The following is a 13,502-nucleotide window of genomic DNA, read 5'->3' on the forward strand; positions in this document are numbered from 1 at the left end:
TAAAACTTAAAAAAATAAAAAAAAACTTTATTTTAAAGATTTATTTATTTTAGTTACTTTTTACTTAAAAATACATTATTACGCACTAGCTGAGAATATATTTTAGTTTTTATTTATTTATTTATTTTTTTTATTTTTGTTTGTTTTTTGTATAGGAAAAATTTATTTTTCTATTTAGTAAGTTTTCAACGTTGCATGTTAACCGTAATTTAGAACAATTTCAACTGAATGTTGGCAAACTTGTGTAGATTTTATGGCATTTTTTTTTTCTGTTTTTTTTTGTTTTTTTTTTTTTTTTTTTTTTTTTTGTAATATTGTAGTTGTTATTTTATTATGATTTTTTTTTTAATTTTCATAGGAATTTTAAGAGAAAACAAGAGACAATTTATTTAAACGATCTCTTCAAGCTAAGCAATTCAGAGCTCTACTCTCTTTTCGTAGCTTGAGTGTACTCATGTGGATTATATTGGGAGGACTCGTGTAAGCGTTTTTTTTTTTGATTTTGTTGATTTGTTTTTATTCGACCGGTCGCCTTCAGAATTGATGTCATTTCAATTTTTTTTTTTTCGTTTTTTATTATTTTCGTCGTTACATAAATCAATGAATATGTAAACCACTAGTAGAAAATGTGTAACATTGAAAAACACATGCATTTGAAGACGTCACGTCAATGATCATCAATTAGCTGAACATGTTGTAACATGCGAGAAGACATTGATTTGTAACGATTTGTTGCGGTTTCTAATTGTTTAATGAATTTAGGTTAATAGCAGTAACATCAAATCAACGGTAATTGTTTACATACACAAATAGCCATAAATCCGGGATTAGAGATAGGCTTACAATAATCAGGATATGAGGCCAATTAAGGAATTATTGATCGCTCTATTAATTCCTTTTTAAAGGCCAAATATTCGTATTCGTCCGTCTATCCTTTGAAAGCATACTCAGAGGCCATAAAGACACACTCATTAGTTTGGCGTTTTCGCTGTATTTTTTTTATGTCCATCGGTCTTTTGAAAGCATTCTCGGAGATCATAAAGACCCCGTAAGTTATTAAAATTGTTGATTAATTTGGGATTTTCTCTGCACTTTTGTACGTCCATCTGTCCTTTGAGAGCATTCTCAGAGATCATTAGGGCTCCATAATATATTCGAATTGCCTGTCCTTTGAGAGCATTCTCAAAGGTCATAAGGACATCGTGGATAGAAAAAATTGCTGACTAGTTTGGCGTTTTCACCATATTATTATAAGTGTGTCTGTTCTTTAAAAAGGTTTCTCAGAGGTCGTAAAGACTCCGTAAGTTATTCAAATTATTGTTTAATTAGGGGTTTTCCCGGTATTTTTGTTTGTTCCTGTGCTCTCGAAAAGAATTCTCAGGGCATTAAAGTTATTCTTCGGCTTGAGATTTCTTACTCCTTTTTCCTATGACCATCTGTCCTTTGAAAGCATTCCTGGAGACACTGAGGATTTTATAAATTATTCTGATAGAAGGTTTTCCCACATTTTTGTGCGCCCGTCTGTCGTTTGAATACATTCTCAGAGACTGTATATTAAATCTATTGATTAATCAGGGATCTCGTCTCTCCTTTGAAAGAACGTCGAAGCCGTTAAGACTGTCAAAAGTTTTTCCCCTTTTTTTTTGTATGTTCGTCTACCCTTTGAATGTATTTTCAGAAAGAAATTACAGGAACGTCTAGGCCGCTAACATTCTTCAGCGGTTCAAATTTTTATCGTTTCTTTTTATATGTTCCTCTGTCCGTAGAAAGAATTTTCAGAGGCCATGAAATGCTAAACTTATTGCCCTAAGATCTTCTTTAGATTACTCTACGGCCGCGTATTCAGTAAAATTTTGCACACATTCTCTTCATTAAAACGTTTAACCCGATCAAGGAGTTTGAAGGATTTTCCTTCTAGTCAGAAATGAGTTCAATTGGTAATCAGCATTAGATGGCTGAAGATTAAGGTTAATTAAGGTCCATATAATTTTCAATTTTTCTCACTTTTTAAATACTTACGACATTAGCTTCTATAATAGTTAATAATAGTTGTTAGATTTGTAAATTATAACAACGGACGCTTAATAGTATACCGAAATGTTTTGCACCAAGTTAGGAGATTTCCTATCCCCGTAGCTTTCTATTGAACTTTACAAACCCAGATAAGGCAAAAATATTCTTAGTAAAATCCTATATATCGATTGACATGATAAAAATAGGTAAAAATTAAAACGTTCTCGTAAATCAATAAAATATTTCGATATATTTTTCTTACCTACGATCGTAACACGGAATTAATTTTGAAATTCAATGGAAATTTTTGTTGTTCAATTTATAAACATACATAGCTGTTAGTATTTAAGAGTGCAATGCAATGCAATTTTTATAAAGTTGTCTAAAAAGTATTAAGCCTTTAAAAAAACATTTTGCTCTATGCTCCACAGTCTTCTAGGAACGTCGAATTTTTAGCTTTTTTTATATTCTAATCATATTTCTTTTAAGTCCTTCCAACAAAGTCAAGCAAGGAAATTGCGTAAGGCTGTTGGTAAAAAATTTTTATAATTTCTTCTTCTTATTCATTTAGCGACAGATGGATTGTATGATGAATGAGTGAAAATTTCGTAATCAAGCTTTTCTCCCTATTGACGGACCGTTCCTTAAAAATGTATTTCGAGCTGGTCTTGCCAGTGTACAATATTCTTCCAGTTGGAATATTGCGATATTTTTTTTTTTTTCTGTTGCTCTAATTTTCAACAATATTGTTCTTCGTTTGCACCTTTCTCTATATATGCATTTTGTACTACGAAACCCGTTAAATGCATTGCATGAGTGCCGTAGCGATCGTTGGCAAACTGTGGAATTTTGCATTGCTTTAACAATAATTTTTCTCACGCTTTATTATCATATGTTGCCCGCATTTTATTTATTTATTAACTCATTGTCACCGCTCACTTTAGCAAGCTTTATGCTCATTAGATTTTACACGAGTTTCACTAACAAATAAACGATCGAGGAAGAGCTTGCTTGGGAATGAGCTCGAAATTTCAAGGAAAAATTCCTTTTTTTGGGTTATGAATTATTATAGGATTCCCAGGAAAAAAAAAAAAAATAGGTTCCTGAATAATGTACAATGGCTTCTCCTCTTTAAGCAAATTGTATGGCATGTTCTCAGTCCAATCTTTCAAGGAAACCATTGTTTCGCCAAGTTTGATGAAAGCGATTTGGATTTTGGATGAAGAAGAAGTTAATCCAAATCAAGATATTGGCTAATTTGTGCGGGAACAATTTCTACCTACTCCCACTTACAGGTCGGTTGCGGATTTACTTAGATCTTGCATGCGATATTAAGAGATGAGAACAACAACATCTACCTTCTTCCACTTAAAGCATGGACGCAGAGTTAATTAGATCTTACGTGGATTCTTAAGAGATAGGAAGCCACGATGTTGATCGTCTTTCGAGGGAATATCATCTACCACATCTGTGTCCGATGACTCGCTCTAAAGCCAATGTCTTCTATTTTTGTAAACAGAGCTATTACTTCAGGATCACATTTAGCTTCTCACGCTACGTCGTGAGGAGAAAACTCAATTTTTAGTTTTTTACCTCACACCATCTGTGATACATCGGTATATTAAGTTTATACGGAAATATTAGACACCCAGAAGCACGTGAGTTAGACCCATCTTTTATTGTACCGATCGATTCAGAATCGCTTTTACAATTGGAATCACTTTTTGAATAGATCTAAGTTTGTCTGTCCGTCTGTCCGTTTATATTGCTTTGTTCAACTTACAAGCTGCCATTCTTAAGATATTTCAAAGAAATCTTTTGGCTTGTCTGTCCATATGTACGTTTCACATTCCTTTTTTTAACTCTGTATTTTTGAGATATTTCGATGAAATTTGATGTGTCCGGCACGTTTTGGCCCACTTTTCCTGCCACTCCCCATACAAAGCCTTAGTTCGAAAAGACGTTGTGTAGTTTATTTAGTGCCGAGTCGTGACCTACTATAGCATTTCTACTCGTTTTATATCAAATTCGAATACGAAGGGTTTTCTTGGTTTCGTAGATCTACCCATTAACCGTATATCTCATCATGGTCTTGCTCTACAATCATTTTCATAACATATCACTTCATTATTTTCAAAAGCGGAGAGCTAAGAGCTTTTCAGATTTATCTGTAGAATTTTATTGCGTTTAGATTTTTTTTTTTTTTTTTTTTTTTGGCTCGTAAACATTTAATATCCGAAAACGATCTAACTTTTGTCATTTCAGCAGTGTTTTCACGCGTTGTGCTTCCCACTACAATAGGAGAAAGTTGTTATACCTTTAAGATTATCTTGCATATGCCATAATATTGATGGTTTAGTAAAGATTTAATGTAAACAGTTATTGTTTTCTTTTTCGAAAAAAAAAGCAAAAAAAAAAAAAAAGCAATCACTTATTATCACAATATAAACAAGACATAGTTAAGCACGGATACTTGAGAGGAATTCGGAAAATATTTTCAATTCACATTCTCGATGCTCTAACAACCGTTTCACTGTAAAGTCTTGGCATAACTGATTGATTTTTAAATTGATTTATTTTTGTTTTTGTTTCTGCTTTTATTGGTTTTTTTTTTTTTTTTTTTTTCTAAAGTCAAACACATACAAAGACATATATATCATTAGGTATAAGTAAGTATATAAGTGAACAAGTGTAAATATAAATAAATAAAAAGCAATTTTATCTTATTAATCAGCTGTTGTTTCAAGTTGTTTGTTTGTGTCACACATATTAGTTTGGCCTGAAAGTTAGCTGCGCATGACCAAGACGAATTTTAAATGATTTGTTTTTTTCTTTTCTTTTTTTTTTTTGCTTCTTTACAATAACAGTTACGTGTTGATATATAGTGAGTGAGAAAGTCTACCGTTAAGTAAGTAAGAAGCTACGTTAAAGCACAAGCACTTGCACTCATATATATTTTGTAACTCAAATACTTTAAACATATTGCTTAGAAACTATTGTTATACATGTATGTAAACTTGACGATCATTCATCGTCATGATCATCGTAATCATCATCATCATCATCATCATCATCATCACCGTCATTATGATTATCATTATTGTTGTTAACATCACATGCAATTGTGTAAATAATTATTAAATATCATGCGATTGTAGGCGCGCATGCGATCTTTTTTTGCTTATTTTTGTAATTGTTTTTGTTTTTTAAGCAACTCTATTACAAAATTGCACAATTACTTACATATATATATATATATATATATATATAGATTTTCTGAAACCGGTTGCTACATATATTCAATATAATAAAATATATTCATATATATATATGTATATATATATATATATATATATATATATATATTTATTTATTTCATTTTAATAATAATACTATTAATCAATTACTTGGGATTGGGGAGTGGATTTACTATTTAAGTAACGTTAATAATTTGATTATATTTTCACTTAATAATAATGGAAATTTTGTGAAAATTTTGCTAAAGGCCATGCATTAAATGTGGGATAATTTTTTTTTTTTTTTAAGTCACTAAACTTGCTTAGTATTCGTCATTGTCTAGTTTATTTCAGCCATTGTTGGAGTTGGCGTAAATTATGACAGATATTCATAGTTTGCGATATTCTGAGCAACGTCGCATAGACTTCACAAGTCATAAAACGATGATAAGCACGTTTTCTTTTTATGCTTTTCCTAAGTTAACGACATAGCTTTAAAATAATAATAATAATAATAATATTGGAGAGTTTAATATGAGAGAGAGAGAGACAGACTATTGACCAAATTTAAGGTAATATAAGTTTGTAAACATAGGCATACAGGAATGTCTTGCTATAGATATTTCTGTCTGCAGATCGGGGATATTTTCTTAGAGATTATTACATTTCCAGGTCCTTTGTCTATAGATCAGGAATACCTTGGAATAGATATTTTTATTGCTAGATCACGAATACATTCTTATAGTGATTGTGTTCGGTAGATCAAGAACATCTTGGAATAGATGTCTGTAGTTTTTGTAGGTTGCTATAGACTTTTCCATTTACAGGTCAAGATTACTTTGGAATAGGTATTTTTGTCTGTAGATTAGTAATATCTTACTTTAGATATTTCCATTTGTAGTTTGGGAATATCTTGAAGTGGATATTTTTGTTTCTAGATCAGGAATACCTTTTTATAGATATTTTTGTCTGTAGATCCGGACTACCTCGCTTTAGATATTTCAATCTATAGATCGGGAACACCTTTTTATAGACACTTTTGTCTGTAAATCACGAATGCCTTTTTAACGATATTCTTGTCTGTAGATCACGAATATCTTACTATAGATATGCTTCGTCTATGTTTAATCTACCTTTAGATCACGAATATCATCTTACAGGTGTTTCCCTTTGTAAATCGAGAATATCTTACTATAGATATTCTTGTCTATATATCTCTCTATATATTTCTATCAAGTCGAATCAATGCATTAAGAAATGCGAATTATTTAATTTTTATTATATCTTTCAAGCAACGATGAATAAAGTTTGCGTCTATGCGTATGACTCGGAACCAACTGACAAATCGGGCAAATGCCGTGCGAACGGTGAACCAAAGAGATAAGAAATCCAAGCCAAAATCAGTCAAAAATCGAGGTCATATGACAGATTATGTCAACTCCTGCATTTAATGGTAGTAAGCCGAATGGACGAGCGTAGAATCGCTGGCAGAAGACAAATTTCGTGGCTGTGTAATAATCGAATCATCGGCAAACACCAATGAGCCGAGCAGACTTGTGGGCTTTAGGTGATAAATTAACCGATTACTGTAGCTTGGAAAAGAAAAGCGATTACTTATATTCACTAATGAATTGATAACAAAAGAAGAAGAAGAAGAAGAAGAAGAAGGAGAAAGTCCGCAATGAGGTAAGAGCCCTTACACAAAACCGTTTAGAAATCTGAAATCTCCAAGATGCGAAGAGAGAATAACCGACTAAGGATATCTATTCGCACTACATTTATACTCCACTTGTATTAGTGAAGAGAAATTGGTTTACATTTTAAATATTTAATTTTGGTTTTATTATTAAAAAAATCTTTTCTTTTTCAATTTACGAAATAATTTAATAAATTTTCCCTCAAAAAGATTCTTTTAATGCCTTTCAAGCAAAAGTTTTTTTCACGCTTAGTTGCATTTCCAAACCATAAAAGGAAAATAAACAAATAAAAACATTTTGGTCGGGCAAGGTCGATCATTAAATATCGTACACTACATTGTCTAACCCGAGTCTTATTTATAGGATCAATATTTATCATCAAATATTAAAAAATTTAGACTTTTCTGCCCTACAAACGATCAATTTTTGTGAAAATCCTTATTAGGGTAGTATCCAAACAATAGGCCGAGATGGTCCAAATTTTTTTTATTGTTAAATTACTGTTAGGATATAATTTTTATTATGAAGCATTGAAAATTATACCTTTTTGTCGTATGAACTTCAGTTTTCGTTATGTAAGAAAGTTTTAAAAATTGCCCCAGCCAGTCCAAAGTTTTCATATCAATTTAGAATGCCGAAATATTATTATTTAGCCAGTTTTTCCAACAAATGTCGAAAATTGCTATGTTTTCTACTTATAGTGATTTTTCAGAATAGCGCGTTATATGGGGACTGCTTCCAAAAAATGGACTGATCCGAAACTATTTACATCAGTATTCGTCCTTGGGTCAAAATACATCACTGTACCAAATTTTTAAAAAAATGGCCGCCTCTAGCTTGAACACAAATTTACGTGGACGATTATCAGACGGACAGATGGACAGACAAGCTTAGATCAATTCAGATCACTATAATAAACGGTGAGTCTGTCTTAAGCCCTTCTGCGTGTTACATATACTCGCACTAATTTAATCTACCCCATATCTTAAGTGATGTAGGGTATGAAAACGAAAAAAGAAGAGTAAAGGAAAAATTGTTATGTAAGACTTACACATACGTGCACGTGTTTGTGTAAATACGATACGTACATAACATAGTTAGCAATTGTATGTTTACGATTGTTTCAAGTCTGCTGTTGACAGGCAACAAAAACTAATCGAGTGTCAGAAGGATATCAAAATTTGTGACATATCATTGAATAGTGGGGCATAAGACTATGTTTTTTGCACTTTCCACATATGCATGACGTGCATGTAACTGTTTGAAAACAAACAAAAGCTTCTTACATGTGGTCATTACTAAGTTGACATTAATACAGTTCGATCAAAGAGTGTCGAACTACAAAGCTTCTAAGAATTGTGTTGGCAATGTATTCGCTTGAAAAATTTTTAATACTTTGTTTGAATACCATTTGCTTAAAACGATGAAGGCAAAGTGCAGGAAAATTTAATAAGCAAAACGTTTGAGCTAACTATACGCAGAAAATTATGTGTATAGAGAATTGCTTATCAAAAAAGTTTGAAGAGCTTGAAGAGTCAAGTTTTGATAGACTAAGCATTTAGAAAATCACAATCTTCCAATGGATGAAGAAGAGTATACTAATCTCTACTTGTTTGCATATTGAAGGAAAGTTTAGACTTAAGACTGAAACTTTAGTGGAAGAAAGCGCTTGCTGGAGCTAAACATGCATGTAAAAGGTTACATCTTGCGCAGGTAGCAAATAAACTGATGGACAGTACAATCACAGTACATGGGCTTGAAAAGAATGAAAAAATTCAGTGAGAAAATGTCATCTCTGTTAGTTTACAAGTCGAAAAGGTTTAGTCCCCCTGTACGTCCACCATAATAGTAAAGACCTGAAGGAGATTAAAAAGATCGCGAAAGACTCACCATAAACTGACTTTGGAAGTCGTTAAAGGTTCACATTCATACATACATATAACATAACTCATATGAATGCTTTAAACAGTTAACTGCATTTGACGAATGTATATGTCACATATCCGTCCATCCGCCTTTGTCGGATTTTCTCATAAAATTTGATCCTAATGAATGTGTATTTGTCATAATAATGTATTTTATAGTGTGTGTATGTCATCTTAAGCATGTTTATTTGTCATTTTAATCATGTCTGTCTGTCCGCCTGAATAATGTCTGTTGCAAACATTCTCCTCGCTCCACAAATGAAGCTGTCGACTTCACATTTGGCAGAAACATTGGCATCTCCTGCACGCAAGTTGGTATTGAAAAAATGGGAAAAATTGACCATGCCTACTCAATATTATACCGTATCAGAATTGAGTTTTTTTTCAATACTTTATAAGCCGGAGAAATAAGCTTCAAAAACACCATAATGTAAATAAATTCTTGGTCAGCTTGAAACTCGGAATGCATCTGAGTAAGTCCGCCCGTTCATCTGTCTGTGTAGGCAACCGTGGTAATAACTCTTCCGTTCCGCAAGTATGAAAATATCGCTTGCAAGCCGGTAAGAAGATATGAAAAGAATCCAAGCTTTTCAAAGAACACGCCAACAACACGCCCACCTGTAAAGCAAACAGTGAACCTTTCTGCTTTCCGGACTTTCTTTACTTGTTATTCATAAACCGCTACACGTGCACCATATAAAATTCCACTTTTATTCTGAAAATATTGAAAAATCAGCCGCGCCTATCGCATATAGTATTTTTTTTTTTTTAGGATCACGGTGATGGGTATAAAAGATTCAGTCGCTTTTATTTTATTAAATACTCAAGGGACTTGATTTGGTAGTCGCGTAACTTATCTGCCAGGCTAGTTGTGTGAATTTTGAATATCCTAGGCGTAAAGATTTATAAACAGACCGAGGCATACCATTACCATACGTCAATAGATTCGCGTTGATAGTAAGCCGCGGTCCCGTATAAGCATTCTAGGGTAAGCTTTTACCGTTAATATTGAAAATATGTGGACATACAGAGAAAGAGAGAGAGAGAGAGAGAGGGAGGGAGAGATAGATAGATAGATAGATAGATAGATAGATAGATAGATAGAGAGAGAGAGAGAGATTGATAGATAGATAGAGAGAGAAACAGAGAGGGAGAGAGAGAGAGAGAGAAACAGAGAGAGAGAGAGAGAGAGAGAGAGAGAGAGAGAGAGAGAGAGAGAGAGAGAGAGAGAGAAAAAGATCGAGATTGAAAATCTTGTACGAACGAAAGAAAGAGAGGTAGATAGATAGATAGAGAGAGAGGGAGAGAGAGAGAGAGAGAGAGAGAGAGAGAGAGAGAGAGAGAGAGAAAGAGATCGAGATTGAAAATCTTATACGAACTTTGTATACGTCCAACGTTGTAAACAATTTAATTCTCCTTTCTCTTTAATGCTTATATTTGCTTGGGTGCTGTTCTTTTATTTGCACAAGTTCGGATACCTAAATGCATTTACATATATCTGCTCATTGTTTGGACGTAAGTATGTTGTCATTTTCAAATGATTAAATGTTATGAAGAGAAGTTTCATTTGTACGCGCTTACGTACGGTGAAGCCAGCACCTATGCATGTGGTTTAACTTGTCTACAATCAACAACAGACCAACTAACTAGTAACGATTATAATAGGTAAGGTTAGAAGGGGACGATACCTTCATATATGTAGACGATATATGATTATATGCAGTACATCTGTATCTATAGATGACATGTGTTATACATATATATATATATACATATATATGTTTGAAAGTGTATGCCAACTATTTGTTGTACACACGGAACAGAGATTGCTTTTATCAAATACAATTTCGAATTTAAATATCTATCTTTCTGGTTACACTTTTTTATTTACCATCAAAAGATTAAAGCTTATGTTCATTTGAGCATAGCGTTTATAACGCCTACAATGTAATTTAAAATTTGTTCGTAATATTCCTCAGATTAGATTCTTAAGTAAAGGAGTTTTTATTACTTCACAGCATTTGCTTTCCTCACTGGGCTCACACACAGTTGATTCATTTCTTCCTGTGAGTGTCATGATTCAAGTCGCTTTGCCTTGAAATCCAAGTCATCGATAGAAGACTCTTTTGGCTGAATGTCTTACGAATTTTGTTTATCTCTTCGCTAATTGTCAACCTCGTAAGGCATTTCTTAATTTATAACAACGTTAGGTAAAGCACTGAAAATCTTTATATGATTTTATTACTTTGCCATCAGTTTGAGGAAATTTCTTCAACTTAGTTGAAAAAAAAGAAAAAAAAAAACAATTATATTTATTCATGTCCCTGTGTCCATATATCTGACCTTTGTTAGAATGCTTAAAGTTCACGAAAAAAAAATTAAAAAAAATTATTCTAAATTGTTTTATATATTTTCGGACTAAACACGAATAAAAGGGGCGTATTTCATCTCGAAACAAATCAAAAACAAGATAAGTAAGAAGTAAGTCGTGATTGAATCCGTGATTCTAAAAAAAAGGAGAAAAAATTACATTTTCACGCTCTATAACATTGGGACGGCGCGGTTGATGGTTTCTACTTTCAGAATAAAAATGAAATTTATATGATATGCGTTTCGTGCGTTATGAGCAATAAGCAAAAGAAAACGGAAAAGTGTTCGGAATTTGTGTTACATAGACGATCTCCGCATTGTTTATCACAGATACTGCACTGTTGCGCAAACGTACAGATAGACGTATTACGGTACACTCTGAGCTTGAAATTTGGTCAAGTATTTATATACTTTGTGGGGTTTTTGAAGCTTGCATCTGAGCATTATATACGAAGGTAATGAAAAAAACAGTGGAATTATGACACACTATACGATTAAAGAGGGAAAGTACTACAGCATCGCTCATTGTTCAAGTTTTTCTAGATATAGCAACAGCAGATTATGAGTAATGAGCAAAAATCCAATTTTGTATCCTTTTTGAAAAACTGAGATATCCTCACTTTACGTACTATTGCAGGCGTGTCTTTTGACTGATTTGTCCTTCAATTCTTCGGTGAGGGGTACAGAATCGAAATAGTTGCCAGTTAGCCCACAAACCCGGCCTCGTGAAACGAACTGCAGTTGTATAAATTCACTTCATGTTATATAATAAGCTAACAGCCATGTTCCGCTCTAGGATGATCGCTCGCTGCCCTGAAGGAAAGACCAGACGCTTTCTTGCCATAGCTTTTAGGACTTTCTATCAAGGGGCACAGCAAAATCTCTCAACAGAAATTGTTACGTTGACATAGGCGTCAAATACTTCGGCATGCATAGGCATAGAAATGCTGCGTTTTTATGATTTCGCTCAGAATTGCTTGGCATATATTTCTCTGGCGAAATTAGTAATAATATTAATATATTCTCCAAGTACTTTCAAGATGAAGGAGTAGATTCCTTAAGCGAACCATTGATGTGTTGGAACTTTTGCAAACGTGTGATCCCATCCCATAATTTATTATTCTTTATCCAAATGCCTTATATTAGAATAAATAAAGGCATTATAGTTAGTCACGGTCCACTTTGCTTAATTAAGCTATTCGTAACGCTTTATATGGCAAGGCGTAATATGGGAAGTGGTCGAAAACTTAATCGAAAAAGTAGTCAAATCCGAATCCTTTTGGGGCCAAAAGGAAGTCGACATATAAAATTTCATTAAAATATCTCGAAAAATGCAAAAAAGGAAACAAAATGGATCTATGGACGGACAGAGGCACGTTTCGATTCGTAAATGATTCTAAAACTAATTCTGAATCGATCGGTATCACAAAAGTTGGGTTTATCTAAAGTCCTTGCGATTGTTGCATGCCTTCGCGTGAGCTTAACATACGCTTCTACGGCCAGTGCTGTAGAGTGTAAAAAGGTAAGAAATGCGTACACAGAAAATTTGACACGTAATCAATGATATGTAGTAAAAACAGTTTTTAACCGCACTATTGACCCGCCCACAACCAGAAAAGGAGCAGGGTATCTTCGCAAATTTACTTTAGGGTGATATGTGATATCTGAAATTCGCTTTCAAAATTTGCTTTTTTTTTGCTTTTAGTATCATTTTACTAATTCCTTTTTTTATTTGCTTCTTTTTTCTTTTTTTTTGGTTGTAATCCTTCAGTATTTTGTGTTATTTCCGGTTTCCTGTTATCTACTTTTTTGTTTGTTTATTTTTGCAGCTACAAAAAAAAAAAAAAGGAAAAGAAGCTGTTTATGCAACTAATGTTGTATATAGAAATAAACAAATGCATGTTAGATTCAAAAGCTTTTTGTCAACTTAATGGAAATTGTTACATATTTTGAAAAGATTTAAAGAGAGATTACAACAGAAAATATAGAATTAAAAAGGGATTTTATTAAAATCACATAGTTAACAAACTTAACATTGAACTAACTATCCATCATTGTATCTTACCTCACAAGGGTATATTAAGTTGGTGCTGATGTATGCCACATCCAGAGGGATTTAAGCAGCACTTTATGAATCCTTTAAGGAATATGTGTGTCCGTCCGTCTGTCCATCTTGTTTTCTTATGTTCCGTGTCACACACACTGGTATACCGGTATGTTTTGAACCACGGATGAGCTCTATTGAAAAAGCTTTAAATCGG

At 33.0% G+C, this 13,502-nt stretch overlaps 1 protein-coding gene across 4 annotated transcripts in view; it reads right to left on the bottom strand.

The window, feature by feature from the left end:
• Positions 1–13,502, bottom strand: part of LOC119639595 (TBC1 domain family member 4) — a 76,111-nt gene that overhangs the window by 30,433 nt on the left and 32,176 nt on the right. For 2 of the 4 annotated variants that reach the window (XM_038037070.1, XM_038037069.1), the window contains exon 1: positions 4,331–4,577. The exons of the other annotated variants lie outside the window; for them this stretch is intronic. The gene's annotated coding sequence lies outside the window, so the exon portion shown is untranslated. Of the gene's footprint in view, positions 1–4,330; positions 4,578–13,502 lie in introns of those variants that run through there. 4 annotated transcript variants of the gene reach the window in all.

This window comes from Glossina fuscipes, unplaced genomic scaffold (assembly GCF_014805625.2).
Source record: "Glossina fuscipes isolate IAEA_lab_2018 unplaced genomic scaffold, Yale_Gfus_2 112, whole genome shotgun sequence".
Taxonomy (NCBI): domain Eukaryota; kingdom Metazoa; phylum Arthropoda; class Insecta; order Diptera; family Glossinidae; genus Glossina; species Glossina fuscipes.